We start from the raw sequence: 17,110 nt of genomic DNA on the forward strand, positions 1-17,110 counted from the left end.
ATCTATGCTAATGACACGACCATCTATGGCAACACATCAAAGGCCGTAAATGACAAAGTTCTCTCTGATTCTCTCTCGTCTGATCTCGAGCGCGTGGTACAATGGGTAAAGAGGTGGCTGATTACTTTTAATGCATCCAAAACCAAGCTCCTATCTTTACATCATCAACGCTCTGATCCCCATCTGGCATCAATATAAATGGATGGCTCTCGTCTTGAGTTGGCTCCATGTTTTGACAAGCTTCTGGGATTGACCTTTACTTCTGATCTGAAATGGAACACATGCATCAAGTCTGTTGCCTAGGTCGCTGCGAAAATGGTAGTGGCTTCCGGGCCTTGATAAATGGTGACCTCCATGTAAAAAAAAAAAAATGCTTCTATATTTTTATTAACAGAATTTGTTCCTAAACTAATTAATCGATCTTTATCAGTTTTGGAACACTGGGTTGAAGGGACCAAAGCGTGGTCTATATTTAGCATAATTTAATTATATGATAAATGAATTACAAAAGAGCGAACACTATGCGTGAAATCATTCGTAAAAAAATTCGTGATAATGCAAATGTCTCTGATGTTTATGAAATTCTTTGAATAGGTATTAGATACCAATAAATATTTCATCAATTTTACTTCTTTGGTGCATTTTAAAGATTTCTGATTACAAAACTTTCATTTGAAAATTCAAATATATTAGATTTTCATTGAATCTTATCACAAATATATAAAATTCCTTTACACACCTATTAAACTTTAGCCTTCAATTCAAAATAATAAACGTTGATCCAAATTTTAATAAGGATTCTAAACATAATGTTTGTTATTATATTTTGATTTGATTTTAATCTTCGTAAAGAGATATAAAATAGTGCAAAACTGTTCTGTTCGGATGGTTCATTGGGATATATATTATTTATATAAAGTTAGATATGTGTACATTATGTTTATGAAATTAGATATGGGTATACGTGTATAAAGTTACAGGCATGTTCAAGTTTATATAGTTAGATATGTGTATATGCTTATAAAGATAGATATGTGTATATGTTGGTAAAATTATGTATGTGTATATTTATAAAATTAGCTATGTGTATGTGTTTATAAGTTAAGTATGTGTATACGCATAAAATGTTAGATATGTGTATATGTTTATACAGTTAACTATGTGCATATGTATATAAAGTTAGATATGTGTATATGCGTATAAACTTGGGTATGTGTACATATTTATAAAGTTGCGTACGTGTATACGTGTATAAAGTTAAATATGTGTATATGTTTATAAAGTTAGGTAGGCATATGTTTATATATTCATATGTACAGGAATCACTCCTAAACAAATTAATCAGTGCTTGTGTATTTCGGAACACAGTTTCTAGGCGAAATGTTTAGTTTAATTTAGTTTTATGCAAAAGTGTAGAGTGGATAGAATCCCTTCGTGAAATTCAAATACCCCCTCCACATTTTTGTGAAATTCTAACAATAACATAAATTAAAAAATATTCCCAAAATTTCAGTTCTTTTAGAATTTAGAAAAGGGTTTTATAGGTCATTAGTTGGGAATGTCATTTGAACATTCGGATATTTCAGATTTACATTAAATTTGATCTATAATCATTAGATACTGTTTAAGCAAAAAAATTTTAATTCAATTTCTTAAGCATAAGTCTTAAATTTGAGATATTTTTGTGTCTCAAAATCGTGTGGTGAATTTAGATCAAAAGTGGAATAAAAAAGTCTAGTAGAATAATATGATTTTAATCATCGTCAGAAGTACATGTATATAAGAGTGTTGTAGTTTACTTAATGTATGTTGAGCTATCGTGTGTTGTATATAAACACATTTTAGGATTTAGGGCAACGCAAAAATACGAGCATTGGTGAATGAGAAAGAAACGACGTGTCAAAAATTTTCTGAGAATTCACTACCTCGTCAGGTTCCCCATTACCGGGCAGCGTGACAGGTTAATCTTGAAGTTCATCGTATCACATTCTCAGTGTTTTTTTTTGGGGGGGGGTCTTTTTATGGTAGCTTCTAGGCATGTTTCGGAACACAATATATCATGGATTAAGTGTCTTGTTAAAACCTTCCATGTTTTACTTCATTATCATCATTTCTTTTAGACATTCTGAAGAATGCGGTATATGACGCATTAACTGCCTCCATGACTTTTTGGCTCTCGCTACTTGGTTCGGAGTACTAATTGATTTGTGAGCCCACGAATGTATTTTGCCAAGCAATCTTCGCGATGGTTTACCTCTTTTCTGCACTTTTCCAACACATACTGCCATGCACAATCGCTCACGTATCTTTCACTGTCTTTCACTGCATCGTTTAGTTTTCTATTGATGATGTAATTCCAAAAATATATGCTATGTTGGAGACATCAAAGTATTGAAACACTTATTAAATAGAAGTTTTAGTGTCGACAACCTTCGTTACGTCAACAGAGAGAGGGTGTTTAGTCTGTGGATACTTTAAATAAAATTTATATGTGTATATCTGAAATTGAACGTACGTATAAATACATCAATAACACACTATCGTATAAACGGTACAATGGGTCTTTAACTTATACTGAAACACAATAACTATTGGAAACAATTCATTGAATACAAGTTGGTATTTTAGCTCGGACAAGTGTTGATATAATTCCCGACAGTACACGCATATTTGGTATTGTTTGCAATGTACATCCATAATATTTTCAGCTAAGTTGCTACGGGGTTGGTATTATCTCTCTACCACTACAGCAAGGTGACTTAATGGCGAAAAGTGAAACTTGAAAAGAACTATGGCCTACAATAATGACTGAGTAACCCTGTCGGCATTCTCTGGTAAAATGAAAAACTTCATTTCAAATGTTAAAACTAACTAATGATAATTTTTACAACCATTTTTTTGTTTTTGATTAATCAAAAATTGTTGCATTTTTATTAATTAATTAATTTATTTTTCATGAACCATCTTGAAACTCTTTGCACCTGTAGTTATGTATCATATCTCTTTCCAGTAAAAAAAGATCAACAATTAAATTCTGCAGCAATTTAATTTTTCCATATAAAGCATTTGGTCCTCTTTAAAAAGAAAAAGGGCTTCCGGGACACCTCACCATCACCCTCGGAGCCCCAGGGTTCCGTGGAGTCCACTTTTGGAAACCCTGTTTTAATCTATGACCAAGATCAAAGTACAGTATGTGTTCTTCAGATGCTGCACTTCAAATTCTTGTTCTCTGTCAGTGGAGGATAAATCCTTCGCGACTGAGACAATTTTTAATTTTTGTTCCTTTTCTCCACGTTAAAAAACAACCCTGGTGTCTAACTCTGTCCCGCGGGGAGGCATTGTAAATAGGAACACTGTTTTAATCTATGAGGGCAATAATTCTTTGTAATCTCATGTTGTCCCGAAATGAATGCAGACATTTCAAACTACAATATTGAGCATGCAATTACATGGAAGAAACTGAAAGTGGCCAAAGTAGGTTCTGACTTGAACGCTGTGAAAAATGTAAAATACATAGACACTAAAGCATATAATTGCAAAACCTAATTGAACTTAATCAAGATAATAGTAGCTGTTTAGTTTCTTAAAGAACTAACAAGAGTAGAAAGTAAATCTTTAGCTTCTCTTATTTCATTCTTTTATATTCATATATGAGAAATATTTCTGACAAAGGGGAAATACTTTATTTTTTCTTTGTCGAAATCTATCCACATCACACTTATAGGTGACTGGCTTTTAACTTTAGCTCCTTACATCAAGTGGCTTCTTGCAATTTCTGGAGCGATTTCAATAAAAAGAAGATTGTTTATTTTCATTTTGTTTTCTTTCTGTAATCTACGTAATTCACGGAAATAAGGATCCCAGGTGACGCCGAGCCGCACTGCTAATGTTAAATAATAAATAACGAATTAATCCAATTCCAAGGTGGGTAATAGTTTAATTAACTAATTACTAAAATTTTGAAAATAAATCTAAAATCATATTTAAAATTTTGAAAATAATCTAAAATCATATTTAAGGAGGGGGTTCATTTTCTCGTTATAACGTTCTACCTCATTGCTAACTAATTTACTGTCCATTTCTTTATCACGTGATTAGAACATTATAACGAGAAAGTGAGCCCTCCCCTTCTTAAATCAGATTTTTTTCAATTTTGTTTTCTAATAATATGATTAACTAATTACTAATTAATTAGTAAAGAGTTTTCCCGTATAATCCCAAAAGAGCTCTCTTTGAGTCATAGAGTCTGTCTGCTGACACAATGCCACATCGCCACCAAAAGAAGGAAGAGGTTGATACAAGCAAGATTCAACAAACAATTATCATATAATAAAAAAAAATGTATGATAGACAAAAGCAAAAATGCAATTATATATTGATCAATTCGAACTAAATTTCTCCAATTTTTATTTATTTATTTATTTATTCAGTTTCATTTTTGTTCAGTTTTTTTTTTCTTTTTTTTTTTTCTTTAATCAAAGTAGCATTTTGGCCGGTTAACCCTTGGATATTCTTCTGGTATCTCTCATTATTTTTCTGTTAATAAATGATGATCGATGGCAGAGGAAACAGCGGCGGCGAAAACGTTCTTGTTGTTTAAAAAAAAACACAAACAAAAAAAAAATAAAATAAAGAAGATGAAAGGTTCTATTGAAGCCATACGTAGAAGTCACAACACCCTCATTTTAAAATATCCGGGCAAAAAACTGAACAGGAAAACACTTAAACTTCGTAGCTGCAAATCTGCAAATGGAAGTAAAAGAAAAAAAGTCAAGGATATGTTTCAAGAATATTATCTCGCTAGCCTATATAATAATACGTTAAAACTTTTCATCTTCTTCGTACGTTATCACTTTTCATCCACATAAAAATGAGATAGTGGTTGATAACACTGGGTAACAGCCAAAAAAAAACGTCAGGAGTTTCTCAGCTGATTTAGACTAATTTGGGTGTTCTGAGTCCGAATATCACATTGATTTTGCTCTATCAGGTCAACTTTTTTAGATACAACCATAGGCCTATCTGACGAGCTATACATATGCTAATATCAGGGGGTTTGAGTTCAATCATATTTTTCTTGAAGAATATATCGAATTACAATGCACAGACACGAATAATATTATGAATAATTAATATATTTGTGTTTATCATAAATTTATGTGTATTTTTTTTTACATAGGCGTCACCACATTATCAAGGCCCAGAGGCCACTCAAGGATAAGGGTTAAAGAGTGTACAGTAGAAATTGGACAATATAGTAATCATTAGTAATGAAAATTTGGTAAATTTGATAACTTATATGGAACGGCTCATCAAGAACTTATTTACTTTAGACTTGAACACAACCATATTGTAGTCAGCCGGAAAGCAGGAAAACGGAAGACAATTCCACAGGCGTGCAGTTCTAAGAAAGAAGCTCTGTTCATGGAATCTACGTTTAGGTTTAGGCACAGATAAAGAGTGGGGGAAATTATTGATAGTGTTTACAGCTAGACGAGTGTTTCTTGTGAAAGTTTGGCGAGGGGGGACCATAGATTGGAGCTCAGTTGAACACTTTCCATGAAAATAACGATACATCAGAGACAAACTCGCAACATCTCTTCTGTGAGACAGAGGTTGCAAGGAGGAGAAAAGGACATCTCCTACGAGGCTACGAAGTCTATTTTGAACTCTATCAAGGCAGGCCAAGTCCTTTCTAGCAGCTCCTGCCCAGATGTGGCAACAGTATTCCATCCTTGGACGTACCTGGCTCTTATATAGATAGAGAATAACATCAGCAGTGAGATATCTACCAGATCGATAGAAAGATCCCACCATTTTTCCAGCGGCCTTGGCAACAGATTTGATATACGTGTTCCATTTAAGATCAGGAGTAATGGTCAAGCCCAGAAGCTTGTCAAAACTTGAGGCCTCCTGAAGACGAGAGCCATTCATTTCAATTGATGACAAATGTGGATTAGAATGTTGATGATGTAAAGAGAGAAGCTTGGTTTTAGATGCATTAAAAGTAACCAGCCACTCCTTTCCCCATTGTACTACGTGCTCAAGATCAGAGGAGAGAGAATTGGAGAGAACTTGGTCGTTTACTGTCTTAGATGTGGTACCATAAATGGTAGTGTCGTCACCATAAATGTCTACAAATGATGTAAGGATGTGATTTGGAAGATCATTAATGTAGATCAGGAAAAGAGTTGGGCCCAGGATGGATCCCTGAGGGACACCGGCATTAATACTGTGAGCTTCTGATTTTTGCCCCTCAACTACTACTCTTATGAACCTATCAGAAAGAAATGATTTAATAATTGAGAAGACTTTTCCAGCTATACCATAGCTAGCGATCTTATGAAGTAAACCTTTATGCCATACCCTATCAAAGGCTTTAGATATGTCAATAGCAATTGCCCTAGAAAGATTGCCACCGTCGAGAGATTTGCTAATCCTATGCGATATAACTGTAAGGACATCTGCTGTAGATCTAGCAGAACGGAAACCATATTGAGTGTCACTAAGAAGGTTATTTTTGTTGAGATGGTTGATTACTTCTGTATTTAACACAGATTCTAGCAACTTACTCATGACGCACAGGAGACTTATTGGCTTGTACTGAGAGGGGGATGAGCGATCAGCTGAATTCTTAAATACAGGGCATACTGATGAGATTTTCCAGGGAGATGGGAAACTATTCTCCTTGAGACAACGTTTAAACAGTTTTGTAAGTATGGACGCTAATTCAGTTTGAAGTTTTTTGAGTACTATAATTGGAATACCATCAGGGCCAGTTGCTTTACTCGAATCAAGGTTTTTGATTAGCTTCGCAACATCACGTACAGATATACGCATATCACATAGCGTGTTTTCTGATACAGGAGGAAATATTGGGGGTTGGCGGTCTTGGTCGCAAAGGGTAGAATTTGCTGCAAAGTTCTTGACAAAGAGTTTGGCTTTGTCTGATGCTGACGAGATTACCTCAGGTCCATTGATAATGTATAAATATGTATAGAATTTATTTAATATTTAATATATTTTTGTGTGAATTTAGGCTAACGAGGGTTATACTTTAGCAAATTTAGGTCATTCTTCCCAAGGACTCCGTAGTGACAATATTGCCTCTTAGATTCTCTCTCATATTCTCATTACCTTAACATTCATTGCCTTTGCCTTAAATTAACTCATTGTTGGCTCAGTGTATGTTTAGACGTGGAAGTTGATGCACGCCGGTTTTATTATGCGAGTTCTCTGAGAAAATAGTACAATTATGGCATATTCAGTAGCTATAAATCCTAGTACTAATTTATTAACTGTCTATGTTTCAGTATGAGCGTATTTAAAGAGCAGTAAACGGGGAATTCGGCTTATATTTGTTTATTTTCCTTTTTCGAATTCATCGGGTTTTAGAACAATAAAGGGAATTCTGCAATTAGCCGATCAAATCAATACCTGTCTCACCATTACTCCATAAGAATATATAAATAAAATGTAATTCAAAATTTACTTAATTAACCCTTAGCCAATAAAATTGATTCTAAATTACATTGTCTGACACTCAGCTGCATCTTTTCTGCGAAGAAATTCCTAGACCAGCGTTCACACAGCTTCCCGACAGCGGCGACGAGGTCACCACTACAGACGAGTAAGGATATACAGAAGCGTTCGAGTATGAAGCACAAGATGGTCCGCAGCTCTTTTCACAATGTGAGCTTAATGATCTGGTTCGAGATCTCAGCTTGTCGAAGACTTCCTCCGAGCTGTTGCCCTCCAGACTCAAAGAGAAAAATCTACTTGGCAAGGACGCGCGTATCAATTTCTTTCGTAGAAGGCATGAAGACTACATGGGCTACTTCTGCCAGGACGAAGATCTCGTGTACTGCCGAGATATCGCCGGCGCTCCTCAATACGATCCGAGAGATTGGCGACTCTTCATTGACAGCTGCAAGCGCTCTTTGAAGTGTGTGCTCCTCCACAACGGGAACCAGTTCGCCTCAATCCCTCTTGCGCACGCCACAACTCTCAAAAAGAAATATGAAGCAGTGAAGTACGTGCTCGACAAAATCCAATATGAGCAGCCACAAATGGATCATCTGCGTCGACTTAAAGATGGTGAACTTTCTATTTGGTCAGCAGTCCGGGTTCACGAAGTACCCATGCTTTATATGTATGTGGGACAGTCGAGACAGAGCCCAACATTATGTAAAGAAAGAGTGGACGGCGCGAGAGCAGTTAGTACCTGGGGCGAGAAACATCATAAACGAACCTCTTGTTGACCGGGAGAAGATATTTATCCCGCCGCTACACATGAAGCTTGGGTTAGTGAAACAGTTCATGCGCGCTCTCGACAAGGGTGGGAGGTGCTTCAACTACCTGTGCCGAGCCTTTCCTCAACTGACCATTGAGAAGCTGAAGGCCGGCATTTTCGATGGCCTACAGATACGACAGCTCATAAAGGACACAGTTCCAAAACTCTATGAACACCCTAGAGTGCGCCGCGTGGAAATCGTCTGTGCAGGTGGTGAACAACTTCCTGGGAAACACGAAGGCAGCAAACCACGCCAGACTCATCAGCAGCATGATAGAGGCCTTTCAAAAACTCGGGTGTTTGATGAGTATAAAGATGCACTTCCTGTTCTCACACATGGAGAAGTTTCCTGAAAACCTTGGAGCGATGAGCGACGAGCAGGGAGAAAGGTTCCATCAGGACATGCGCCAAATAGAGGAGAGGTACCAGGGAAGGTGGGTCGCAGTCATGATGGTGGACTACTGCTGGTCTCTGAAGAGAGACAACCAAGCAGCTGTTCACACACGGGAATCGAAGAAACGCTGATTTATGCCTTGAATTCTGAACTTTTGTGCCATGTAACGCTCATACTTATACTAATATTATGATAATTATGCTTATCAAATTTGATGGACTAAATAAAACTGAATGAATTTGGATACGTTGACTTTTATTTCTTGAGGAAAACGGAAAAAATTGTCAGGGGTTTCTCAGCTGATGATCCGCAGAAATTTTTTTTTTTTTTTTTTTTTTTTTACGAAAAATCGATTTTTTTTTTTAATACTGTAGCAAAAAACCCTGACCTGATTGAGCAAAACCAAGGTCATTTTCGGACTCAGAGCATCAAAATTAGTCTAATTCAGCTGTAAAACCCAGGACGATTTTCAAAACACATTTTTTTGTTACCTAGTGTAAGTAATCTGATGTCGCTAAGGGAAAAAACAAAGTCGACTTTACCCATTTTAAAATGAATAGTTTCAAAATCAAATTAAGTTGCTCCGTCGACTAAAGCAGTATACTTTTTAATATGATAGGATGCTAGTTCGTTGGGATGACGGGGACCATCCGATTATCCTGAAGTAATTATGGATGGTCGCGCTGAATTGTGAAGCAAATCTTGCACAATCTTTAACCATTCCTCTCCTGAGTCGACAATGTTTGATTCCAGCGGCGAGAAGTCCAAGACAACTGGAAACAATGCTGAGATAAGCGGAGAGCACGTGCAGTACACGGTATTGACAAATGATCACCCACTTTAATATTGGTTAAGCTAATCGATACTTAACTGAGGTGATCTGCTGGAAACGGAGGTCTCAACGTGATTATGGCAAAGAATAAAGCGTAATATCTGGGGGGGGGGTTCATATCTTGTATTTTAAATAAATATATTTACAAAAATCGACATTCGTTTTATAATTTGAAAAATATTTCGCTCACTGGGGAGCACTATTTTTTTAACTTTCTGTTGCATTTGATTTTTTAACTGATTCTGCAGGATTTTTAGGCGCTGATTTCAAATCTGAAATTAGTTTTTCTCCATAAGCTCTAGTTTTCATGCAATTTGAGATAGATGAAATAGTCTAAATATTAACGTACGTAACCCAAATCTAAGCATTTTGAGATTATATACATAGATAGATTCTAATATTTTTATCTGCCTTCTTTTTTCCAGATCAAACATGGCTTCCTCATCGAGACATCACTGTAGAAACAAGCCTGATGCCTTCTGTTATATCTGTGGTTGCTACACACTCCATCATCAGAGACGTAACATATCCTTGTTTGTGAAGCGAGCCTACAAGGATTATTTTGAAGTTCATCTTGGTGACCAAGACAAGCAATGGGCTCCTCATGTTGTGTGCCACAATTGTGAGGAAATGCTCCGAAGCTGGACCAAAGGAAAACGCAATGGTCTGCATTTGGAGTTCCAATGATTTGGCGAGAACCCACACACCATGTAACTGATTGCTACTTCTGCATGGTAAACAGCGGGTGTGGGCAAGAAAAACAGACATAAGATCGTACATCCGAACATTTCCTCAGCTATTCGGCCTGCTCCGCACTCTGAAGAAGTTCCTGTTCCAGTTTTCAAAGGTTTGCCTTCATTAAACGATATGACACGGACGAGGAAGACAGTTGTAACAATGAATTACCAGAAACTGAGTGGGAACAACCCGAGGAATGTTCTTCAGACACTGAATCTCCCCCAGTCCCCAAGCCCCTTCACCAGACTGAACTGAATGACTTAGTTCGGGATTTAGGTCTTTCAAAGAAAGTAGCTGAGCTTTTGGCATCAAGATTACAAGGCAAAAATCTTGTTGATCACACTGTTAAAGTATCATATTACAGAAAGCGTGACCAGGTTTTTGTGACCTTCTTTTCAGAAGACAGTTTCTTTACTGCCATGATATCCCAGGTCTTCTCAAAGAACTGGATGTTCCTCACTATGCTCCAACTGAATGGCGGCTCTTTTTAGACAGTTCTAAGCGCAGTCTCAAGTGTGTTCTTTTGCATAATGGCAATGTTTACGGGGCAGTGCCTGTCGGTCATTCAGTTCATCTGCGGGAAGACTATGATGACATCAGAATGGTCATGGACTTCTTAAAATATCGTGAGCTCAACTGGATCATTTGTGTAGACTTGAAAATGGTAAACTTCCTTCTTGGTCAACAGAAAGGTTTCACCAAGTTTCCATATTACCTCTGCATGTGGGACAGTCGAGCACGAGACAGAAACTGGGTCCAGAAGGACTGGCCTGGTCGCGAAACCCTTGAAGCAGGCATGCCAAATATCACACCTGACCCAATTGTTAACAGAGATAGGATCATCTTTCCTCCTCTGCACATCAAATTAGGTTTGATGAAACAATTTGTCAAGGCACTGGATACCGAAGGTGAATGTTTCCAACACATCATCACAGCTAAACCAGGGTTGTCGTTCGAGAAGATCAAAGCAGGTGTGTTTGATGGCCCACAGATTCGAAACCTCATTCGTGATGATCAGTTTGTTGCCAAGATGACCGCCTTGGAGAAGGCAGCATGGTTATCCTTTGTGGCAGTCATTCAGAACTTCCTTGGAAACAACAAGGCAGAGAACTACAATGAACTTGTGAACAGAATGCTCCTCGTTATTCGTGCTCTTAAGTGCAACATGAGCATCAAGCTTCATTTTTTGAACAGCCATCTTGACCAGTTCCCTGAAAACCTGGGGGCTGTGAGTGACGAACAAGGAGAGCGGTTCCACCAAGACCTAAAGATCATGGAAGAACGCTACCAAGGTCGCTGGGACAAAAGTATGATGGCCGACTACTGCTGGAGTATTAAACGGGATTGTCCAGATGAAGTGTACAAACGCAAAAGTTACAAACGCAAATTCCTGCCTGACTAAAATACTGTTCAGACAGAAAGTGATAAACGTTATTAGATGTGATTGACTCTTATCTGAAGAACGTTGTGAATGACGCTTATCTCACGTTGCGATAAAGACTGTTTTCTGAGAAACTTTTCCAGAAAAAACATATGCCACTTCTAACAATGGTGTACTTTAATCTAAAATCACATTTTATTGTTCTATTTCTTTTGCCTTGTTAAATATACTGTTTTGTGGCTGACATTGCAATATCCTATAATAATGCTCGTTTTTTTTTCTTTTTTAATAAAAATCAAAGATTGCATAAAATCTGTAGCTTGCAGAATAAAACTAACTTCAGATTTGAACTCAGTACACTTAAATTGACTAAAAACAAGTTTTTCTTTAAATGCAACATATTGAGTGTTCCCTTGTGAATTATCGTTAAGGTAAGTTGACGGGGAATATATACATTATTTGGAAACGAGTTTAGTAAAGAAGATATTCGTATTATTTATTTAAAAGTATTTTTAGCTCAGAATGATAATGATTTGGGGGGGGGGGTTCCAAAACCAACGGATTTGCAAACAATTTCATATTAAAGCATGGATGCATGCACACAAAACATTTTATGATAAAACCAAATTAATTAAAGTAAAGTGAAACAAGAATCAGCAAAATTCAGAATCAGCAAAATTCAGAATCAGCAAAATTCAGAAGTGAAATTTTCTTTGACTTATAAACCATCGCTAATTAAGGCCAAAAAGACACAGAAGTATAAGTGTTAATGAGTTTGTTAGGTCGACGGCGAGACAACATTGTGGGGATTGGTAACGATTGTTGCAACTGGTTTTATTCAAATAAAATTTAACCAAATAAGAATGCGATGCTGTAAGTGCTACACAGAAGTACATATATAGCAATTTAGGTTCTACTTTGGAAATGTCCCTACAACGTAAAAACGTCCCTAATGTACGTACAAGGTTCCAGACTTTTTTGTACAGGTATTTAAAAGTGTCATAAACACTTGAAAATTCAGTATATTATTGCTAAACATCTTATGAGATGATTGACTATTTTTTATGATTTCAGATTCAAATGAACAGCTACAATAGGAATTGTAATACAGCTTACTAAAGTCTGATTGCCACAACTGGTGAATTTAAAAAATACAATCTAAAATCTGATGATTAGGGCTAGGACAACAGCATATTCTTTTCATTGTTTTGACTCGAGTGTGTATCCATTGATATCATATGCTTTTATATAGAGTGATGTGGTTCTCAGTTTATTAACTGTTTCTGTGTCGGATATATACTCGAGAGTCAAAACAATGAAACGAATATGATGTTGTCATAGCCCTACTGACGACTAACAATACGCTATCTGAAAGCTCTTTGTTCAAACTGCTTGGCTTAATATTCCCATGCGACAGGAATTGAAACACATACATTAAAGGCATTGCCAAGGTTTCTGCAAAGCAGGTGGGCTCTCTCTACCATGCTAGAAAGCTACTCATATCTGAGAGTATCCTATACTTCTATAAAGCCACCATTTGCTCATGCGCGTAGTATTATTGCTAAGCTGGTGAACTACCACTAGTCTCTCGCTCTTAGAGAGGGTCCAGAAAAGAGTCTCAAACCTAAAAGGTACCGCACTAGCTACGAAAATCCAGTACCTGTCACATCGCCGCAGTGTTGAATTCCAGTGCCTATTTTATAAATATTATATTAAATGTGCTCTGAAAAACGCATAGAACTTTTGCCCCTTACTCTCAACTGACCAGCAAAATCCCACCCCTACATTGTAGAGATCCATACATGACGAAAGCCATTCAACTCGAATGGTTTCTTCACTCAAACTGCAAGACCTTAAAATTTCCTGCACGTTTTCTGCTTTCCTAACTGTAGTGATATGCAGAAGTTTAAGCGTAATGTGAACATGCATCTCTCTGCTCAACTCCCTACATAGTGTCCCTGTAGATATGAGCCCAAAACAGTAGCCGTTACGTCCAAGTAGCGCAGCAAAATTTAACAAAGGGATACAATGATTTTATAAAAGAGATTTTACAGCAAGATTTTATCCAAACAATTTACAATAAGACTTAACAGAAAATGCAAAAGGCTCAGGAGATAACGCAAGATGTGTATGTGTGTGCGTGTGTTTGTATGTGTATATGCGTGTGTTTGTATGTGTTTGTGTTGTTTGTATGTGCGTATGCGTTTGTACGTGTCTCTGTGTTTGTGTGTGCGCGTGTTTGTATGTGGTTGTGTATGTTTGTATGTGTGTGTGTTTGTATGTGTGTGTTTGTATGCGTATGTGTTTGTATGTATACGTGCGTGTGTTTGTGTGTGTGTCTATGTGTGTTTGTATGTGTGTGTTTGTATGTGTATATGTGTGTGCTTGCATGTGTGTATTTTTTGTATGTGTGTGTACGTTTGTATGTGTCTGTGTGTTTGTATGTGTGTGTTTGTATTATGTGTGCGTGTATTTGTATGTGTCTGTGTGTGTATGTGTGTGTGTTTGTATATGTGTGTTTGTATGTATGTTTATATGTGTGTATGTTTATGTGTGTGTGTTTGTGTGTGTGTTTGTATGTGCGTGTTTGTATGTGTGTGTATATATGTGTGCGTGTGTTTGTATGTGTGTGTTTGTATGTGTGTATGTTTGTATGTGTGTGTGTTTGTATGTGTGTGTGTCAACATAACCTTCTAAAAGCAAAGAATACAAAGATAACACGAAATGATTGAAATCACGAACAAGAATGACAAAAAGCGAGATTTCACAGCAAATCCAAATGGCTACAATTAAATCCGATTCGGAAGTGACGCGCTACATTTTACTTGGCTCACCTTTATTGTAAATAGTCGTTAATAGATTCCACGAAAAGATGATCTCCGTTTCATGGTTTTTCCTCCGTCGTTCAGGAAAATATACTGCGCTTCCGACCAGGGCTTTTTGGACTCAAAAGGAAATGGTACTTATCGGCCACGTCAGCTGCCTCTTCCGAACGACATTCGCCGGTCGCCTCAATTGCACAGGAACGCTTACTGTGCAAATAGATAAATAGATATATACATAGATATGGAAGATAAGAGTAAAGGAGAGTGTATATGAAAAGGAAAAGATTAGGTTTACAGTTTTGTATCAACTTTTATGTATCTATGAAAACATGCGTACAGACACACACATAAGAATAAACACGCAGAGACACATGGAATATTAATATACTTATTTCACATTAACATGGCCCAATTATCTTTTCACACACACAAAAATGAATTTTGTGAATTATTCCATGGATTTCTGCCTTTGGATTATTATGGACCATCTTCTTCCATTTACGGGATTTCCTTGGATTTTACTTGTACAAATGACAATTCTTTTAACTTTCTTGAAGTTTTAAATTTGGATTTTACCATCACTGGATTTTTTATCTTCCACCAGACTATCCATTCGTGTGTAATCACCTTTTTCTTTACCATATTCCCTCTGCTTCACTTTTTTTGTTTTCAAGTAAGATCTTCGATTTACTTGTTGTTTCATCAAATACTTCTGCATGCAAAATCTGATCCCGCATTTTGCTAATTCCTACCCTCTGATGAGAAGGAGAGTATTTCTTCGAAACTCCGTAGATTAAGGACTATCCATTTATCTAGTGTTTCCTTTTCAGATTAAATATGTTTTTAACTCATTTAAAAGTGTTTTTTAACATATTTTATTAACTGTTTGCTCATATTATAAGCTCTATTTCCTATTTGGTTTTATCGAGCTTTTATATCTGGCTGAGATAATTTTATAAATATTAATTATTTAATATTTATAATTTACTTTAATTTTACCATCTTGGATCATTTTGGTAATTGTAATTTTCATTATATATATATATATATATATATATATATATATATATATATATATATATATATACTGTTTTAACAATATATATATATATATATATATATATATATATATATATATATACTGCTTTAACGAAAAACCAAGACTTCAACAACTTCAAAAATGTGTTGATAGCAACAAAAATGTAAGTCATTGTTGGTTACAATTGTTTCAAGACCATTTGGACAAATTCAAACAATATGTCGTTTGAAAATCTTTAGAAGAAAAGCCTTTCTTTACGCTTTAACAATAAAACATTCAGGAAAAGAAACATTTCCATCATAAGAAAAAGAAAACAAGTGTATATATATGTGTGTGTGTGTGTGTGTGTGTGTGTGTGTGTGTGTGTGTGTGTGTGTGTGCGTGTGTAAACCTCAGATCGTCTTGCTTTTGCGTTGAAACCGTCCATCCGCTTTCGATTTACAAGTTCCGGCTTACGACTTCCGGTTTCAAACATTCTGCGCATGCGTAGATAAATAAATAAAAAGAGCTTTTTTAATTCGATAATTTGAGGGATCGTCTTCTTTCTTATTTTATTTATTTTTAAATAGCTTTATACATTATATATTTTACACTCATAACAATATAAATAAATAAATAAATAAAATCGAAAATACATTTTTAATTGATTTGCATTACAAATAAAAAAAAAATCGGGCAAGATCGGAAACTGAGTGGCAAAATACTCTCGATTCCTATATCACATAAAAGGAACCAAATTTACCTAATCATAATTATGTTACTATGCAAACAATATGTACACAATAATATCGGTATTTCAGAAGTTAACAGTTTTAAATAAGTAGACTATAGTAGTCGATGAAGGATGAATTAGAGGGAATGGGGATTCGAGTTTTTCTAGCCTTACCAAAAATGTTTGACAAAGAATATATACCCCTCTCTGCTAAAAATATCCCCATTCCCTCTAATTCATCCTTCATTCACAAGCTTACACAGGCTATCAATAAATTCCTCGTTAATATTAGATGGAAGGCATACCATTTTGATATGCGCTCCAACAAACTGTATAAAATCAAAACACAAATCCTACACCCAGAACACTGTAACCACATTTCATTTCCTCTGATGATATAACCTTTATTGAAAATCCATGGATTAAGGAAATCAACATAACCCCTTCTATATATTCCTTTTGTCAAACAATAAATTCTTAATTCGAATATATGTGTCTATATGTATTTTTTTCAGAATTTAAATATAACCACTAAACTTATATATATATATATATATATATATATATATATATATGACAAAAGACTATATTCAAAATTTCCAGATGTTGACCATGTTATGATTCATTTCTTTAAGTACGTTGAAACGCACGATTCTTGACAGTACCTGTTTCGTAGCGCAGAATCATTCATGTAATTATTATGACAATTTTTTTTAATTTATTCTGTCCTTAACTCATCAAAAGCAAAAGAACTTATCAACTTTAAAAGAAAATAAAGGAATGTGAGCATGAGTGCAAAATCTGAAAATTGGAAGAGAAGTTGCAAATATTTTTAAATTTGTTACATCATGTTTTAATTTTAATGCAGAGTCATGAACATAAAATTTACGTATCAA

At 35.8% G+C, this 17,110-nt stretch overlaps 1 long non-coding RNA gene across 1 annotated transcript in view; it reads right to left on the minus strand.

Moving 5' to 3' along the window:
• Positions 1–4,390: 4,390 nt before the first annotated feature.
• LOC145292941 (uncharacterized) overlaps positions 4,391–17,110 on the minus strand; it is a 112,245-nt gene continuing 99,525 nt past the window's right edge. The window contains exons 4-5 of the long non-coding RNA XR_013869620.1: positions 14,473–14,670; positions 4,391–4,743 (exon numbers count right to left, since the gene is read on the minus strand). This is a non-coding gene — a long non-coding RNA (uncharacterized LOC145292941). The remainder of the gene's footprint in view (positions 4,744–14,472; positions 14,671–17,110) is intronic.

Source organism: Euprymna scolopes, chromosome 14 (genome assembly GCF_053919585.1).
Source record: "Euprymna scolopes isolate OS-2025 chromosome 14, ASM5391958v1, whole genome shotgun sequence".
In the NCBI taxonomy this organism is placed as follows: Eukaryota; Metazoa; Mollusca; class Cephalopoda; order Sepiida; family Sepiolidae; genus Euprymna; species Euprymna scolopes.